General features: G+C 42.1%; 1 pseudogene; it reads right to left on the bottom strand.

Moving 5' to 3' along the window:
* Nucleotides 1-2,657: 2,657 nt before the first annotated feature.
* On the bottom strand, nucleotides 2,658-8,111 carry LOC147889808 (uncharacterized; annotated as a pseudogene).
* Between the last annotated feature and the right edge of the window lie 10,299 nt (nucleotides 8,112-18,410).

The raw sequence follows: 18,410 nt of genomic DNA, 5'->3' as shown, positions 1-18,410 counted from the left end.
TGGTGCAGTATTTTATTTAGTACCCCCTCCTGGAGCCATGTGTCAAAATTTCATTCCACATATGTATAAAAGTAGAAGTTAATCAACCGAAAGGCTCTAAACTAAACTAATTCATTATTCCCTTTAGAAATGCAATGATTGCATCGAATCATGACAACTAGTTTGGAATTCTCAGATCATCCTTTGGCCTCTTAGATAAAGACTAAGGACATATACTTTGAAAATAAACTTATATTATAAAATTCCAGTAGTATTTGATAAAAGACTTTTATTAATACTTAGGAATTAACTTTTCTCTCTGATATAGAAAGCACGCACAATTGCAATAAATTATAGAATTGCTATGATAGACATTTAATGAGAAAAATTAATCCCTAAGCACAACAATACGGTACACATCATAGTACAATAATTAACAAAGGTTAAACTTGACTAGGAACCCGTGAACTTTGACTTGTAATACAAAGGAAGGCCATGCTTTTGTGATTTATAAAATAATTCCACTAGATCGTATAGTACAGTTTCTTTGGTCTTTGAGAATAATATGTGCAGTCCAAGAGCAAGGACATACATCTAAAGACTTATTCATTCTACTGCATGATCACGAGAAGTTTTTTTTGGGATTGCACATGTCTCATTAAAAGTAGACTAAGGTAGATTTGAGCAGACTAAAACAAGGCACAAAGAGCTGCCATAATAATACTAGATATGGTTGTAGGACATATGTACATAGTTTCAAATTTAAACCATTAGCATAGTGTAGATGTTTGACACAAAAATTGAATTCTTTTTAAATGCCAACTTAGCATTGCATAGTCATATTAGAGTGGAAGAAATGATTTATGGGGAATTCGACATCAATTACAAGTAGAGTAATAATATACGAATGGGAATTCGTGATGGCAATGGGAATACTTTTCCTTTAGTAGTTTGAATCTAAACTAAGCATCTAAGAATGTATTTCTATTGTCAATAGATTTATCTTGTGCCAATTTCATTTGGTAACATTTTTTGTTTCTATTACATCACCTAAACCATATTTTTGGTTCTTATTGGATAGGTTCAATCTTTGTTTCTTTTGATTCATACATAATTTCTTCAACCATCATCTTTTTATGAAAACTATGTTTGTCTAGTAGAGGGTTGTTGGATATTCTACCATTATTGCACTACAAAGGGAGAATGTATACGTGTAGAATACAAAGATGTAAAGGAAAAATAGGAGTGAAGCAAATTATGTTAGTCTAGATGGCTTCCTTTTGGATTGATGATATATAGCAAGCAACATACACATCTATCTGGATTTATTTTCAAATGTATTTGGACAAAGGACATCAAAAAGTTCATGGAGTGACGATGCATTAACATCACAAAATAATACTACAAAATGTATAATGTGTATGCAATGAATACGATAATATAAGGGGAAAACACAATGGGAGGAAGAAAATTATGTAAATATTAGATAAAAGACTTTTATATGGTCAATAAGTCACTCAACCTAGCGGTTTATTTTGGACTTATTTACAAATGTACATGGATGTTCAGGGTACCAAAATATGAATGTAGTTGATGATGAAAGGACACCCAGTTGACATCGCAACATAATAGTTTTGCACCTAACTGAAAAGATGTGCACTACTACAGGAAACAAACATCTCATATGTAATTAGTTTAATCAACTTCATATATTTATTGGTAAATAATATTTATCTTATGTTAGAGAGCATTGATTTTGAGTTATAATTTTATCATTGGGTGCATGAGATAGTTGATTTTTACACCAAAATATTACATTTGACATCACACATTGTGTATTTCATGGCTAAAGGGATTATTCACCCTCTATTGGTAAAAATTTCCCTTGAGATATAGTTTTACCTTAGAAAACATGAGACGATACTGCCTTATCAACTGAACATTGCACATGTACTTCTAATTTGGGACATTAATTTTGAATTACATAGCATATTATAATTATCTATGCATTTGACAATTTAGATTAACATTATTATATTTTTCAATTACAAAATGGAGAAACCTTAGAATTTTTTTGGAATAAAAATAAGTGCATGTACTTCTCATTATCACTTTTATTTAGACTCCATAGAGAAGAAATATAGTGTTCTAAAATTAAAGAATATGTAATTAGCCTACATTAGATATCTTATTAAAATTACAATGATCCACACTTGTTACGTACATGCTCATTTTTAATATACAAATATTTTTTTATATGGAATATTCAACAGTCTTTCTTACACAAAAAACTCCTCCTATGTAGGTAATTGCAATACAAAACATGCAGTCTTGCTAATTTCTAATATACGAAAGAGCATATTTCCTAGAAGAGACCATATTTCGTATATAGAGAAAATAGAAAATTCATTTGATTCTCCATATGGGATGTCACATTTCCTATATAGCATTGAGTGATCTATATAGGAAATACAATTTGCTATGAAAAAAAGAGGTCATTTCCTAGATAGAAAACATAGAATCCACTTGATTCTCCATATTACATGACAAATTTCCAAGATGGCATTGGCTGTCTATATAGGAAAAAGAATTTCCTAGATGAAGAGGGGAAAGTTCCTTTTTTTATCTAGGAAATATGCTCAAATTTTCTAGTTGAACACCAAATTCCTATATAGGCATTAGTCTAAAGTTCCTTGTGATATATTGAGGGACGCTTTGTGCGTGCATCCTGAGTGCACAGCAGAGCGACTTGTGCCAATCGTCTTGAAGACACAAAGCTCCCGTTTTTGGAAGGCAGATCGCACCCAAGTCACAAGGGTGTGATGTTCTAGCGGTATATCGTGGGACGTTGGTCTCTCGCCTGTCAGGACCTCCAGCATCACCACTCCAAAACTGTATACATCTCCTTTCGTACTAAGATTGGGTATGTACTCGTACTCTGCGAGATTTAACAGAAGCATGATTAGCAACAAAATCTAATGGCAGCAACGAGCTGCCCAGTTATGAACCCATACTCTCCGTGATTTGGCTGATGCACGGGCAACTTCATACGCAACAAAATATACAACGTCTACATCCTCTGTGTGATTTTGCAGGAGCAATCTTCATACACAACAAAATCTACGGACGGATATTTGTCAACACTGCAATGTAGAGCTCTCCACTGACCTGGAGCAATGTATCCAATCGACCCTCGCAAAACAAAAGATGCGTACTCTTTGCGACTGGTGCCATTTTTGAGGAGCTTCGAGATTCCGAAATCGGAGATGTGCGCCTCAAAGTCTGCATCCAACAGAATGTTTCCAGGCTTGAGATCGCAATGCACAATGGCTCCTACAGGATGGCCGTGGTGCAGATATTCCAATCCTTGTGCCACTCCACACAGTATGTTCAGCTTCTGCTCTGCTAAAAGTTCAAACTCGCCCCGGTGCAAATACTTGTCCAGACTCCCATGAAGCATGTACTCTAGTATGATCGCCTTCACGTCCAAATTAAAGCAACACCCAACACTCTCACGACATTCCTGTGCCTCAGCATGCCCATTATCTCAACCTCTCTTCTGAGACTGGCCTCAGCTCCCAATGTGATCTCGTTGTTGAGCACTTTGACTGCCACTACTTTTCCTCCCGGAGCAAAAGCTCGGTAAACGATACGCGTGCTGCCCCTGCCTAAAACATTCATTTCGTTGAAACGTCCTGTTGCTTCTCTTAACTCATCTGCTTTTAGATTCACCTGCGTCCCCGTTAGAAGCACACTGCTTAGCGTAGTTACCTGTACGGCTTGCTCGTGATAGATCCTCTCCCTCTCCTTGCGCATATTGCGCTGCCTGCGAAGCCAAATAATTCCCAGGAGGAGCATTCCTCCCAAGACCACCGAACCCATTACAGAGAGTCCAAATTGAGCCAAATGGTGCTCGTGTGAAGGATTCGTGGGTGGAGACCATATGCTAGTGCAAGGTCGATGCACAATTATTCCACAAAGTCCGGGGTTTCCTGTTAGCTTTGTAATCGATGCATCATCGAAGGGTGGGCTTGTTCCCAGAAAGATCCAGTAACTTTAGACTCTTAAGGTTCCCTAGACCAGGCGGTAAATGGCCACCAAGCTCGTTATTCTCTAGTTGCAAAATGATCAATTGAACACATTGATCGAGACGATGAAGAGTCGAAAAAATGTCGCCTGAGAGGTGGTTGTTCGAGAGATTTAACTGTTGCAGTTGTATGAGTGATCCAAGTGTCGGTGGTATCAGGCGAGTTAAGGCGTTGTACGATATATCTAAGGTCAACAGCCCAGGCAGGTGTAACGGGTGGCCGTTGACAAGGGATGAGTCTCAGTCCCCGCCCTCCTTCATCATCACCTTCGGACTCACATCGGTAGCACTGAGGATGTCCTTGCCCTCTTTTGGGTCAAGGGGGAGCAACCCTTTGACATCTCTAGGACCTAACCAAGGGGAGCAGCCCATGGTAAGGTTGGACTCTCAACTTTGGCTCTAAAGGGCTCAATTCAAACGGGAGGATTTGAATTGATTGGCCCTTCAAAGTAATTGTTGGAGAAAAGGGTACCGAGGAGGAATGAGGCCTTAATGAAGGCGGCTGAACGTTGGGACCAAGGGGAGACTCCCTCAAAAATTCAAAGATACAACACACACAAGGGATTCAGGGGATTCCAGGACAGACTGAGCCAGGGAACTCAGAGGACGTTAGAGCTGGGATCGTGAGCTGCGAGCTCTTGCTGTAACCTTGAGAGTGTTGTAAGGTTTTTACTTCAACATCAGAGAGATGCTCCCAATGTAATCTTACCCTATGGCGTTTTGCCCACAGGGCCTCTTCTTTTTGGAATAGAAGACATTCGTTGTCCCTCTCTGAGTGTTTTTGGTTCCATGCGTTGAGGTAGATAAGATGCATGCATCATTCCCCTCTCCCTTCGTCGAGCGTTGAGTGCGCAGGTGGTCTCAGCAACCCTCCTTCGAGCCAAGGCTTCCCCTTGGCTTAAGGAAGGAGCCTACAAACCAGCAGACCGGTCGGTAGCCTGTGGGAGGATCCCAGAATTCGTGGGGGTCCGAAGACCCTCCTGAACATCTCCTCTACAAGGTTACAGAGCCCGCGGAGCTCAGACGAGGGAGAACCAGCCGACTGAGACCCTGCCGTCGCATAACGAAAGGTGACGGAACTGCAGTTCCGTCACCTCGAAGCTATGGCAGCTTCACACAGCCTCTCCAAAGATCCATTGATCGAGCCCACTGGTGCAGAGCATTGCCTCACTGACGAGATCACCTGGCCAGATGCATGATCATAGCCGTGTCCTGATTGGTCAGCACGAACACGACGGACTTCTAGACCATTGATGGACTCCTTCGACGGAGGACGACGGAAAAGTCGAGGAGAGTTCCCACGACCGTTTCAGAGCACCATTGCCAGCACCTTCGTACGTACACATCCCCACAGGCCTGAAGAACTCGAGCGACTCCAGAAGCCTGCCTTTCGACGTGTGCATGGGACGGGGAGGTCGCCATAGCTCTAGCTACCCAGGTCTTCTATAAAACAATATGGGCAGGAATGGATCACAAGCAAGGCCACGGCCTCGGTGGTTAGCCAGGCCATGAGGTATTCGCAACATCTTCACACAGGTCGCGAGTTCGAGTCCGGGCAGGGGAGACAGAGTGCGAGCCGACAAGGGGGCTGACCCCCTTTTGCTGGTTATCAGAGGATACAATATAGCCAAGGAGCCGTGCTTGGTTACACTAACCAAGACTTGGCTCCGTGGCTAGCCCAATGACAGTCGTTGCGGGTTGGTTTCCAATGGTTCTAGGTTCGAATCCTGCGTGCGGGGTACGTGCCCTTTTTGCGAGCGCCCGCGTTCGGTCCAAGTTAGAATATAGCTCGGTGACTCCTCCCGGTTACACCAACGAAGAGTTGGCTCAGTGGTTGGCATTCCAAGTCTGTGCAAGGAGGCCGAGGGTTCGAATACCCTGTTCGACCACGTAGGTGTTTGGGTTGCCCGCGTGGAAGCAAGTATAGTATGTATATAAGTGGGTGGTCTTTAGTTTCAATAACCAAGACCAGCCCACTTGGCTAGCTCAATGAGAAGCTCTGCGCGTAGTTCCTTGGAGGAACCGAGTTCGATTCCTGGTAGTTGGCCATTTTTTTTGGCACAGTCTGCTTAATCTGGGGGTACTACCAATTTATTTTGGCAGTTTGGACAGAGTAGTCCCGGCTAAATTTGGTTAGCCTCAACTAGTCAGACAAGGGGTTTTTGGGAACAGACTTCACAGGTGTTTTCCCCCTCTTGTACTGAGTTTCTGGAGCAAGCCTTGGACATCACTTTTACTACGCGGCGCTTTGGCAAGTGTTTTGGGAAAGAGAGGTCCTTCAAGGTCGTAGCTCTTGGGAGGAGCTCTAGGCCTTTCTTCTGAGTGTCTGAAGGATCAAGGCACCTTTGTGAAGGTGAAGGACAGTCAATCAGGTGGAGGTTCTCGTCAGCAAGGCACTTGCAAATCCACGAGGTCAAGCGGGTACTTTGGGATCCTGGTAGGGGACCAAACCAGGGAGCAAAGGAAAAGAGAAAAGTGAAAAAAAATTTAGGGAAAACTTTGCCCTCATGACAGCAGGGCTCCCAGACCGGCAAGAATGGAACCTGTGCAGTTATTGCGACCAAGAGGAAATGTAAAGATATTGTACATACAAAACCCAAAGTTGATTATTCGATAAGTGTTGATGTCAAGAAATGAAAGCTTGATGATTCGATAATTGGTATCAATGACACAGAGATCGTGGAGACTAGAGAGAAAGCTAAGATAGAACTCCACTTGTGAGATTATTCGAGGAAAGGTTTAACGCCTCTAATTGGAGTGAGCCGGTAAGAAATGTGGTGGGAATCGGACCTTGAAACATATTATCATCGAGGGCGAGCCTAAGTAGATTCTTGAGGTGCCGAAGCGAATGAGGTAGGGGACCGCTTAAAGAATTGTGTCCGATAAGAATTTCAACGAGGCTAGGGAATTTATCAAAGGCATCGAGAAGTTCTCCTTGGAAACGATTGTGTCCCAGATCCAGAACTTGGAATTCTGTGGCGTTGGAGAGTCCCAAGAGAATACTCTTAAGACTGCCCGTGAGCTCATTGTTACTAATTATGAGGATTACCAAAGAGGAGCAGTTTGCCAGAGTCATCGGAATGTCCCCTGGCAGACTATTTCCCTCAAGGCGGAGCAGCACCATTCGATTCAGCAAGCCGAGCACAGGCGGTATGATGCCAGAGAGTTGATTCTTGAGGAGCCCAAGAGAAACTAAAGCAGAGCAATTTGACAAGGTCGGTGGAATGTCCCCGGTCAGTCTATTTCCCCCAAGGTAGAGCCGCTCCATTCCATTCAGCAAGCCGATCTCAGGTGGTATGATGCCAGAGAGCTGATTGAAGAGGAGAGCAAGCCGAACTAGAGCAGAGCAGTTTGACAACATCGCAGGAATGGCCCCCGTCAGTGAGTTTCCCCAAAGGTAGAGCAGCTCCACTCCTTTCAGCAAGCCAAACTCAGGTGGTCTGATACCAGAGAGTTGATTCTCGGAGAGATCAAGAGAGACTAGAGCAGAGCAGTTTGACAAGGTCGGTGGAATGTCCCCTGTCAGTCTATTTCCCCCAAGGCAAAGCAGCTCCATTCGATTCAGCAAGCCGAGCACAGGCGATATGATGCCAGAGAGTTGATTCTGGCTGAGATCAAGCAGCTCCATCTTGCCCAAGAGGCTCAACTCTCAAGGGACCCTTCCTGTGAGATTGTTTTGAGAGAGATTAAGCATTCGTAAAGAGGTGCAATTGGCGAGTTGAAGAGGAATGGTACCATAGAAAAGATTGGAAGAGAGGTTGAGAGTGCGGAGGAATGGGAGATGGCCAAGGGAGGGAGGCAAGGAGCCGTGAAGAGCAAGGTTGGGGAGGGAGAGAGAGGTGACACAGTGATGGAGAGGGTGGCAAATGAGGCCAAACCAAGGTGGTGGGCAAGAAGAATTGCGAGTTGAGGAGCAAGAGGAGGAGGAGGAGGAGGAGGAGGTCGTGTGCCAGCTTGAGAGGATGGCCAAGGGATCATCCAAAATTGATCTCTTCAACTCAAGCAACGGTCCAGCTTCCTCCTTTCCTAGCACGCAGCATACCATGATATTCACTTGCAAGAACAAGAAGAAGATGCAAAAGCCAAGCCCACATGCCATCCGCCTCATTACCCTCCTACATCTTTCTTCACACTAGTCTACATATTCAGCTCCAACATGCCCGCGGCTCTCCTACGAGCTTCTCCAACATGACAATGAGTTCCAACTTCTTCACGGTGACCTCTACCAAATAGTAGCCATCCCATGCAAAATGTGCAAGGCAAGGTGACTCCATAAGCAATTATGATAGCAAGTCCAAGTCTTATGGAATTGGCATATTCGTAGGATTTCATCATGGCCTTATCCTCAAGGTCACTCACCTTATCTTCCCACTATGACACATGGCAAAAACATCTACCACACATCGGTGTGGTTACCTCATGTGACACATGCACACTACCACAAAGGCATATCTGCCACATCAACAAGCCATGTCAGCAGTGATATCCATTGGCCACATCACCTGCTTATCTTGACATGTGGCAGTAATCTCCACGGGTACCACGTCTATCCAGTCTACCACATCAACATAGTTGACCCTTCTGCCATGCCGGCATACATGTTATCTGCCACATCACCTTCCAAGTCATAGTGCCATGTGGCACACTGTGCTACGTAGGCACAGTTACCTCTTGCCAGGCACACACATCACCTTGCATGTGCACCCAGATAGTGCCACCTCAGCAATGCTCCACAAGCATAGTAATCTCTTCCTAGGCACACTATGTATCTTCCATGTGCACCTATTTGCCACATCACAGTGCCACATCTTCATTTTCCACCCTTTTGCCCCTCCACATAGATCAAGTCGTATCTCTTGATCCAAGAAGAATTTGAGGGCGTCCAAAAAGGAAAAATGCTCAATTTTCCATGCTCTATATGCTCTCACATCATGTGTACATTTTGGCACAAGTATCACATACTTTTGGGCCTCGATGACAAATCCACTTCTTGCATGCACATCAGTCTCTACATCGACGCATCTCACCCAGCACCTAAAATGAATACTTCAAGGAAAATGGGAGTATGTCGATGGGTCTACACCTAGACCATTGGACGATCCAACCAGCAATAGCTCTACTCCACCTATTTCTACAACACCACCAGCGAGATCTACAGTGGGATCTACAACTGCACCAACAGTGACCGCACCTATAGCACATCCTGCAATTGCCCAAGCACAGGCAGAATAGGACAAGAAAGACAAATATGCATATCATTTGATCAAGCAAATTGTGCAAGATGTCATGCTAGGATAGCTCAACACAATCAAGACATCAAAAGAAGCATGGGATATGTCCACGGCTCTTTATGAGTCCACCAAGAACACATCCATGATTCTCACACTGAGAAACTAGATAAACGAGAGTTTCCACAATAGTAATGAAATCGGTCATTGCTTACATACTCACGATCAAGGATTATAACAATCAACTCATAGCAACAGGAAAGACCATGTATCCCACAGAAATGGTTCAAGTCATCTTGAATGGACTAGGAGAGGGATACGAGAATCTAGTCCAGAGTATTGCCATCCAACAGCAAATTTTGACATTGAAAGAGCTACAGTCAGTTTTACTTAATGAAGAACTCTGAATGCAAGCCATTCATGCAAAGAGATTTCCGCAAGAACCAGGACGACCAAGGTGGTCAATCCAGCAACAATAAAGGAGATTTTTAAGGAAGAGGAAATCATCGCGGTGGACATTCAAGTCACAATCATTATGCCAATAAACTTGAGAATATGTGTCTTGCAAGCGAGGATATGCAGAAGACTAAAACAATATATCTTGACATAGATTGCAATTCAAAAGGGGAAGTTAGTTATAAAGTCGATCAAGCAGATTAGGATCCTTAGTACATCAACAGCAGCACATCATCTCATATGACAAAGCATCAGGAATGGTTCACAGAGATTAAACCATTAGAAGGATAGAAGAATGTTATCTACACTACAGATAACACACCGATCCTGTTCAAGGGAAAGGCATTATCCCTATGAACAATTTCATTGGTATGAAATGATTGGTGAAAGATGTACTCTATGTTCCAAAACTTAGCAAGAACCTCTTATCAGTTGGTCAAATGACAGAACACAACTATTGAGTCATCTTTGATGAAGATGAATGCACTATCAGAGATAAATCCAAAGGATATCACCTAGTAGGAAAAGCTGTCAAGGAAGGACTTGTTCAGAATGCTAGCTTCAGTACCATATTTGCATGCCATGTCAGCTCAACTGCAACAAATGCCACTTTTCATAAAATGGCACAAGAGATATTGGCATGTCAATTTTAAAATCTTAATAGAACTTAGAAATAAGAAGATGGCAATTGGAATTCCAAAACTTCAGTTTCTTGGAAAAGTTTGCGAAGCATGCTGCTTCGGTAAACAAAAGCGAATCAATTTTGGCAGAAGCACCTCTTGAGCATGAGGTATTCTTGATTTTATTCATACAAATGTATGGCGTTATGCCCAAACCCACAGCATCAATGGTCCACTTTACTCTTTGACTTTCATCGATGACTATAGCAGATATTGTTGGGTCTACTTTCTGAAAGAGAAATCTAAAGACTTTTTCAGATTTCAAGAATTCAAAGCCATGATAGAGAACCAAACGGGCAAAAAGATCAAAGCCATGAGATAAGACAGAGGAGGTGAATACATGTCTTCAGCATTCATGTAGAAGTAATGGCATTCAAAGAAAATTCACATGTGCAGATACTCCTCAACAGAATGTAAGGGCTGGAAGGAAGAACGGCATTTTAGCAAACAGTACTAGAGCAATGCTTAGTGAGAAGCATCTTCCGAATCAGTATTGGGCAGAAGCAATTGTCACTGCAAACTACTTACTTAATCGTCTTCCAACCAAACCGATTCAAGGTATAACATCTTATGAGTCATTTACTAGACACATGCCACCCTTTGGGCATCTTCGCATATTTGGTTGCATAGCATATGCCCACATACATGACAATAATCGTAGAAAATTGGATGCAAATTCATGCAAATGCATCATGGTTGGCTACAGTGAAGAAAGCAAAGCATACAAGCTGTATGATCCCATCAACTAAAAGGTCATTGTCTCTAGAGATGTAATCTTTGATGTGGAATTAGAATGGAAAACCTCAAATACACAGGAGATAGACACACTGATTACTCAGTCACCTACAAAAAAGGTTGATGAAGAAGAGCAAGAATTGCTAGAAGCACCTCAAGAAGAGCAACAGCAGCTCAGATGGTCTACCAAGGAAAGCAGATCACCAGCCAGATTGACATATGCTCAAAAAGAAAAGCAGTTTAGGTTGAAACTACCAATTATGCTCTTATGACTACCATCATGGCTACATAATAGCTAGTGTACTTCAAAGATGGTTGACAAGCCAGAATGGCAAACTATGAATGAAGAAATGGAAGCTTTGTACAAGAATAATACTTGGGAATTATGCAACCTTTCACCAAGAAAGAAGGCCATAGCAAACAAATGGTTTACAAAGTGAAGTACAATCCAAATGGAAGCATTAAAATATACAAAGCCAAACTAGTTGCAAAAGGATTTGCACAGTTATATGGTTAGGATTATGATGAGACTTATGCTCCAAAAGCAAAGATGGATTCCATATGGTTCTTGATATCACTAGCGACACTTAGCAAATGGAATGTGTACTAGCTAGATGTCAAGAATGGGTTACCTATCTAGATGAGGAAGCCTACATGCAACCAGTAGGTTATGTTGAACGAGGAGAAGAGAATCAAGTTGCCATCTCAAGAAAAGTCTCTATGACTTAAAGCAAGCACCCAAAAATTGGTACAACAGAATTGACAAGTATTTTAATAACCTAGGATACATAAAGTCCAATGTAGATCATACTCTCTGGAAGACATTACTATTGTACTTTTGTACGTAGATGATCTGATTGTGATCGGAAGTAATGATAGCTTCATCAAAAAGCTAAAACAAGACCTCAACAAGACTTATTTGTAGAGTTTGATATGAAAGATCTTGGTCTTATGCACTATTGTCTTGAAATTGAGTTCTGGAGAGATTCAGACCAGCACCTTCATGAGTCAACTAAAGTATGTTGATGCTCTCCGAAAGAAGTTTCATATGGCAGATTGCAAGATTGCAGCCACTCCCATGGAACAAAGTTTGAAGCTTACTAAAGATTCAAAAAAGCCTACCATCAATGACAGGTACTATCGACAACTCATTAGATCTCTTATATATCTGACTATCACGTGGCCAAATATTTGTTATGCAGTAAGTTCACTTGCACATTTATGGCAAATCCAAAACAATCTCACTAGAATGCAGCCAAAAGAGTCTTGAGATACATCAAAGGTACAAGACAATTTGGAATAAAATATAGAGGAAGTCATCCAAGGTTGCATGGATACTGTGACAGTGACTATGTGCCAGAGATCATAAGACCAAGAGATCCACATAGGTGTATGCGTTTTTCCTTGGTCAAGGTGCTATATCATGGTTGTCAAATAAATAGCCAACTGTTTCTTTGTCTTCAACTGAAGCAAAATATAGGGCACTCACTATAGGTGCATGTGAGACTATATGGCTCAAAAGACTATTGTCAAAAACATACTACTTTGATGAATCAAATCCAACAATAATATACTGTGATAATCAATCAGCTCAAGCATTGGCCAAGGATCAATATATCACTCCAGGACAAGCACATTGATGTCAGAGGGCACTTAATTAGAGAAAAAGTGTTACTTGGTGACATCACAAAGCAGCATTGTGATAGCAAAGAGAATGTTACAAACATCTTTACCAAACCACTTGGCAAAGAGCTAGAAGGATGGCAAGGTGCCCCTTTTTCCTGCACCTCAAACACTGGCCTGGTAAGCTAGAGACCTCTAGTGTTTGCCGAATAGTACCTCCCTTGAGAGTCTCCAAGAGGATCACCTGTCAAGGCTCTCTATAACCAGCCGGAGATGGGAAACCCCATCATCTATCACAACAGCCATCTTTGACTCCAAAGGGTACTCTAGAACTATGCTAAATTCCCATTTAATAGAAGGAAGGATGGCCCTATATGACAAAATATGAAGAGGGGAGAGGAGAGAGGGCACAACTAGAGAGAACACCACAAATGACTAACTTTACACTAGATTTAGTTGAAAAAATAGAATATATACAAACCCTTTTAGGGTTAGGGTTAGGGGATCTAACCCTTTCCTTTATAGCACTCTATAAGGTTAGTGCTATGCACATATGATCACGTGATGGTGCTATGCACACATGATCACATGATGTTGAGCGTGAACTCTCAACACCTTCCCTCAAGATCAACACCATGAAGTAGGCCTTCCCTCAAGATGATGATTTTGGGGAATCAGAGAAGGATTGAGCATTACATTCCATCACACCCCTTTAATGGGAATGTCCTTCCTCTGCGTCAAACCAAGAGCTAGTCAGTGTTTCTCGAATAGCACTTTACCGAGTGGTTTGGTAAAGATGTCTGTAACATTATCTTTGCTATCACAATGCTGTAGTGTGATGTCATTAAGTAACACTCTTTCTCTGATGAAGTGCTCTCTAACATCAATGTGCTTTGTCCTAGAGTTATATATTGGATTTTTTGCCAATTCTTGAGCCGATTGATTATCACAGTATATTGTTGTTGGCTTTGACTCATCAAAGTAATCTGTTTCTGACAATAGTTTTCTGAGCCATATAGCCTCACATGCACCTGTAGTGAGTGCTCTATATTCTGCTTCAGTCGAAGACAAAGAAACAGTTGGTTGTTTGTTTGACAACCATGATATAGCACCTTGACCAAGGAAAAATGCATATCCTTGTGTCGATCTCCTGGTCTCATGATCTCCGGCATAGTCACTGTCACAGTATCCCATGCAACCGTGGATGACTTCTTCTATATTCTATCCCAAACTGTCTTGTACCTTTGATGTATCTCAAGACTCTTTTGGCTGCATTCCAGTGAGATTCTTTTGGATTTGCCATAACCTATGCTAGTGATCTTACTACATAACAAATATCTAGCCGTGTGATTATCAGATATATAAGAGATCTGATGAGTTGCCTGTAGTATCTGTCATTGACTGTAGGCTTTTCTAAATCTTTAGTAAGTTTCAAACTTTGTTCCATGGGAGTGGCTGCAATCTTGCAATCTGCCATATGAAACTTCTTCAGGAGACTATCAACATACTTGAGCTGACTCATGAAATTGCTATCTGAATCTCTCCAGAACTCAATTCCAAGAAATAGTGCATAAGTCCAAGATCTTTCATGTCGAACTCTGTAGATAAGTCTTGTTTTAGTTTTCTGATGAAGCTATCCTTACTTCCTATCACAATCAGATCATCTACATACAAAAGTGTAATAGTAATGTCTTCCCCTTGAACTTTGTAGTAGAGAGTATGATCTACATTGGACTTTATGTATCCCAAATCAGGAAAATACTTGTCGATTCTATTGTACCAACTTCTGGGTGCTTGTTTTAAGTCATAGAGACTTTTCTTGAGATGGCAAACCTTATTCTCCTTTCCTGGTTCAACATAACCTACTGGTTGTTGCATGTAGACTTCCTCGTCTAGGTAACCATTGAGAAATGCATTCTTGACATCGAGCTAATACACATTCCATCTGTTGAGTGTCACTAGTGATATCAAGAACTGTATGGAATCCATCTTTGCTATTGGAGCATAAGTCTCATCATAGTCCTGACCATATTGCTGTGCAAATCCTTTTGCAACTAGTCTGGCTTTGTATCTCTAAATACTGCCATCTAGATTGTACTTCACTTTGTATATCCATTTGTTTGCTATGGCCTTCTTTCCTTTTGGAAGGTCACATAATTCCCAAGTATTATTCTTATACAAAGCATCCATTTCTTCATTCATAGCAGTTTGCCATTTTGGTTTGTCTACTGCATCTTCGAAGTACACTGGCTCTTCTGTAGCCATGATGGTAGTCATAAGAGCATAATTGGTGGTTTCAACCTGAATTGCTTCGCCTTATGAGCATATGTCAATCTGGCTGGAGGTCTGCTTTCCCTAGTAGACCGTCTGAGCTGCTATGGCTCTGCTTGGGGTGTTGCTGGCGATTCTTGCTCTTCTTCATCAACCTATGACTATGAAGTTGATGCTTCTATCTCCTGTGTTTCCATTCTGATTCCTCATCAAAGATTACATCTCTGGAGATAATGACTTTGCGGTTGATGGGATCATACAATTTGTATGCTTTGCTTTCTTCACTGTAGCCAACCATGATGCGTTTGCATGACTTTGCATCCAATTTCCTGCAATGATCATCATGTATGTGGGCATATGCTATGCAACCAAATATGCGGAGATGCCCAATGTGTGGCCTGTGTCCAGTGAATGCTTCATAAGGAGTCATAACCTGTATCGGTTCAGTAGGAAGCCGATTAAGCAAGTATTTTGCTGTAGCTATTGCTTCTTCCCAATACTAATTCGAAAGATGCTTTTCACTAAGCATTGCTCTAGCACTATCTACTAAAGTCCCATTCTTCCTTTCAGCTCTTGCATTCTGATAAGGAGTATCTGCACAGTTGAATTGTCTTCGAATGTCGTGATATTTGCAAAAGTTCATGAATGCTGAAGACATGTATTCAGCTCCTCTATCTAATCTCATACCATGGCTTTGAATTCTTGAAATCTGGAAAACACTTCACATTTCTCTTTCAGAAAGTAGACCCAACAATATCTACTGTAGTCATCGATGAAAGTCAAGTAGTAAAGTGAACCATTAATGCTGCGGGTCTGGGCATAACCCCATACATCTGTATGTATCAAATCAAGAATACCTCGTGTACAAAAATCTGATTTGTATTACAAGGCTTGTAGCAATGATGCCGGGAATAGCCAAGAGGCTTTACAAGGCTGAAATGATGTGCACGATGCCGTGAGATAGTCGAATAGGCTTTACAATGGGTGGTGGCATGTGTGTGTGAAATCAAATGCTATCTGCCCACTAAAACAATCTGCAATGCCTCTATACTTTGAAGCCTGCTCATTGAACTGATGAAGGTAAGGTTTTAGGTAATGTAATAATGTGAAACCGTATGTGAGTGAATGGACTAACTCCGAGTAGGTACTAGTCGGGAATTTTGGGCATGGCTTAGATTGGCAACTTGGGGAAATTCAAAGTGAGAGTACTCTCAATGGAAGCAAGAACGGAAGAAGGAGAGAGAGAGAGACAGAGAGCCACACAAGTTTTGGTGGGTGCAGAACCACCCTAATCTTCTTTTTTTCATTCATTTATATATGTGTTTGAGTATTGTACATAACCGGGGTAAAGGCACAATGACCTTTAACCCCCACAACCTCCCACTTAAAGGACAATGTGCCTTTAAGGGAGAACAACCAGTGAGCATACTATCCAATGCCCATCAATACACAACAATACTCAAACCGCTGACTAGGTAGACTCTTTGTCAGCATATCTGCAGGGTTATCATCTGTATGAACCTTGACAAGCTCTATGCGCTTGTCCTCAAGTACCTCCCTGATGAAATGGTACCTGACCTCAATGTGTTTGGTCTTTGCATGAAAAACCGGATTCCGTGCTAGCTGAATAGCACTCATGGAATCACTATGCAATGTCAGTACACCTGTATGAATCCCCAAATCTCCCACTAGCCGATCAAGCCATATAGCCTCCTTGCAACCCTCTGTGGCTGCAACATACTCAGCCTCTGTGGTAGACAAAGCAACACACTTCTGTGCGCGAGACATCCACGACACTGCACCACCTGCAAAGGTGAACACATAACCAAAAGTGGATCTCCTACTATCCACATGCCTTGCATAGTATGAATCTGTGTACCCAAGTACACGCATGTCTCCTTTACCAAAGCAGATGCACATCTCCTTGGTACCCTTCATGTACCTCATGATGTACTTAACTGCCTCCCAATGCCTCTTTCCTGGATTAGCCATATACCGGCTAACAACTCCCACTGCAAATGCAATGTCTGGTCTAGTAGCTATCATAGCATACATAAGACTCCCAACTGCTGATGCATAAGGAACCTTGGCCATCATGGCCCTTTCCTCATCTGATTTGGGACTATCTGTATGACTCAGTTTCACATATGGAGGCAATGGAGTACTCACTGCCTTCCCCCCCTCCATATTGAAACGCTGCAATACTTTTGTAACATACTCTTTTTGTGAAAGCCAAAGGAGTTTCCTACTCCGATCACGCGTGATGCGCATACCAAGAATATGACCTGCAAATCCCAAATCCTTCATATCAAAGGCCTCATGCAACTTGGCCTTTAATGCATCTAGCTCATAAGTATTCTTGCTAGCCAATAGCATATCATCCACATATAGTGCCAAGATTATCAGGCTATTATCCTTAGCTCTTTTAGTGTAGAGGCAGTGATCAATTTCACTCCTTCTAAAACCCTGCGATCGAATGAAAGCATCAAACTTTTGATACCATTCTCTAGGTGCCTGCTTAAGGCCTAGAGACTCTTCTTCAGCTTGCAAACTAAATGCTCTTTGCCCTTTTCTTCAAAGCCTTCCGGTTGCACCATGTAAATTTCCTCATGCAAATCCCCATGCAAGAAAGCTGTCTTGACATCCACCATTTGCATAAGCTCCATATCCTCTGATGCCACTAGTCCAAGCATGCATCTAAGTGTGGTCATCTTCACAACCGCAGAGAATATCTCATCAAAGTCCACACCCTTCTCTTGCTTGAACCCTTTAGCAACCAAACGGCCTTGTACCTAGGCACATCATCACCTGTGACCTTCATTTTGTAGACCCATTTACATGGCAATGCTTTCTTTCCATGTGGCAAAGAAACCAAGTCCCAAGTCTTATTCTTCATAAGTGAACTCATGTCTGATTGCATAGCATACTCCCACTTGCATTGATCCTCACGCATCATAGCCTCTCTGTAGCAAGAAGGCTCCCCGCAATCAGTAAGCATCACATAGTCTACCCCTAGAACAAACTTATCAGGTGGTCTAAACACTCTAGATGATCTTCTCAAGGGCATTTCAGCTTGTTGTCCCACTTGCATATCAGCCACATTTGGCTCATCATTTCCACCAATAGATGATCCATCATCTACCCTTGATTGTATACCTGTGGGAGTACTTGTTTGTACCATTTCTTGCACATTTGGTGCATGGACAGCTTGTTGTCTATCAACATATGCAGGTGGATTCACATCTTGGAAAGTGATTCTCCTCATTTCCACATCCCTCATGGGTGCCTTATGCATCTTCTTCTCATTGAAGACCACATCATGGCTGTGTATGATCTTCTTTGCTTCTGGAT

This window comes from Dipteris shenzhenensis, chromosome 20 (assembly GCF_047967505.1).
Source record: "Dipteris shenzhenensis isolate YYH24624 ecotype China chromosome 20, Dip_SZ_1.0, whole genome shotgun sequence".
NCBI classification, from domain to species: Eukaryota; Viridiplantae; Streptophyta; class Polypodiopsida; order Gleicheniales; family Dipteridaceae; genus Dipteris; species Dipteris shenzhenensis.
The sequence above is the reverse complement of the archived record's forward strand: the minus strand, read 5'-3'. Positions and strand labels throughout refer to the sequence as shown.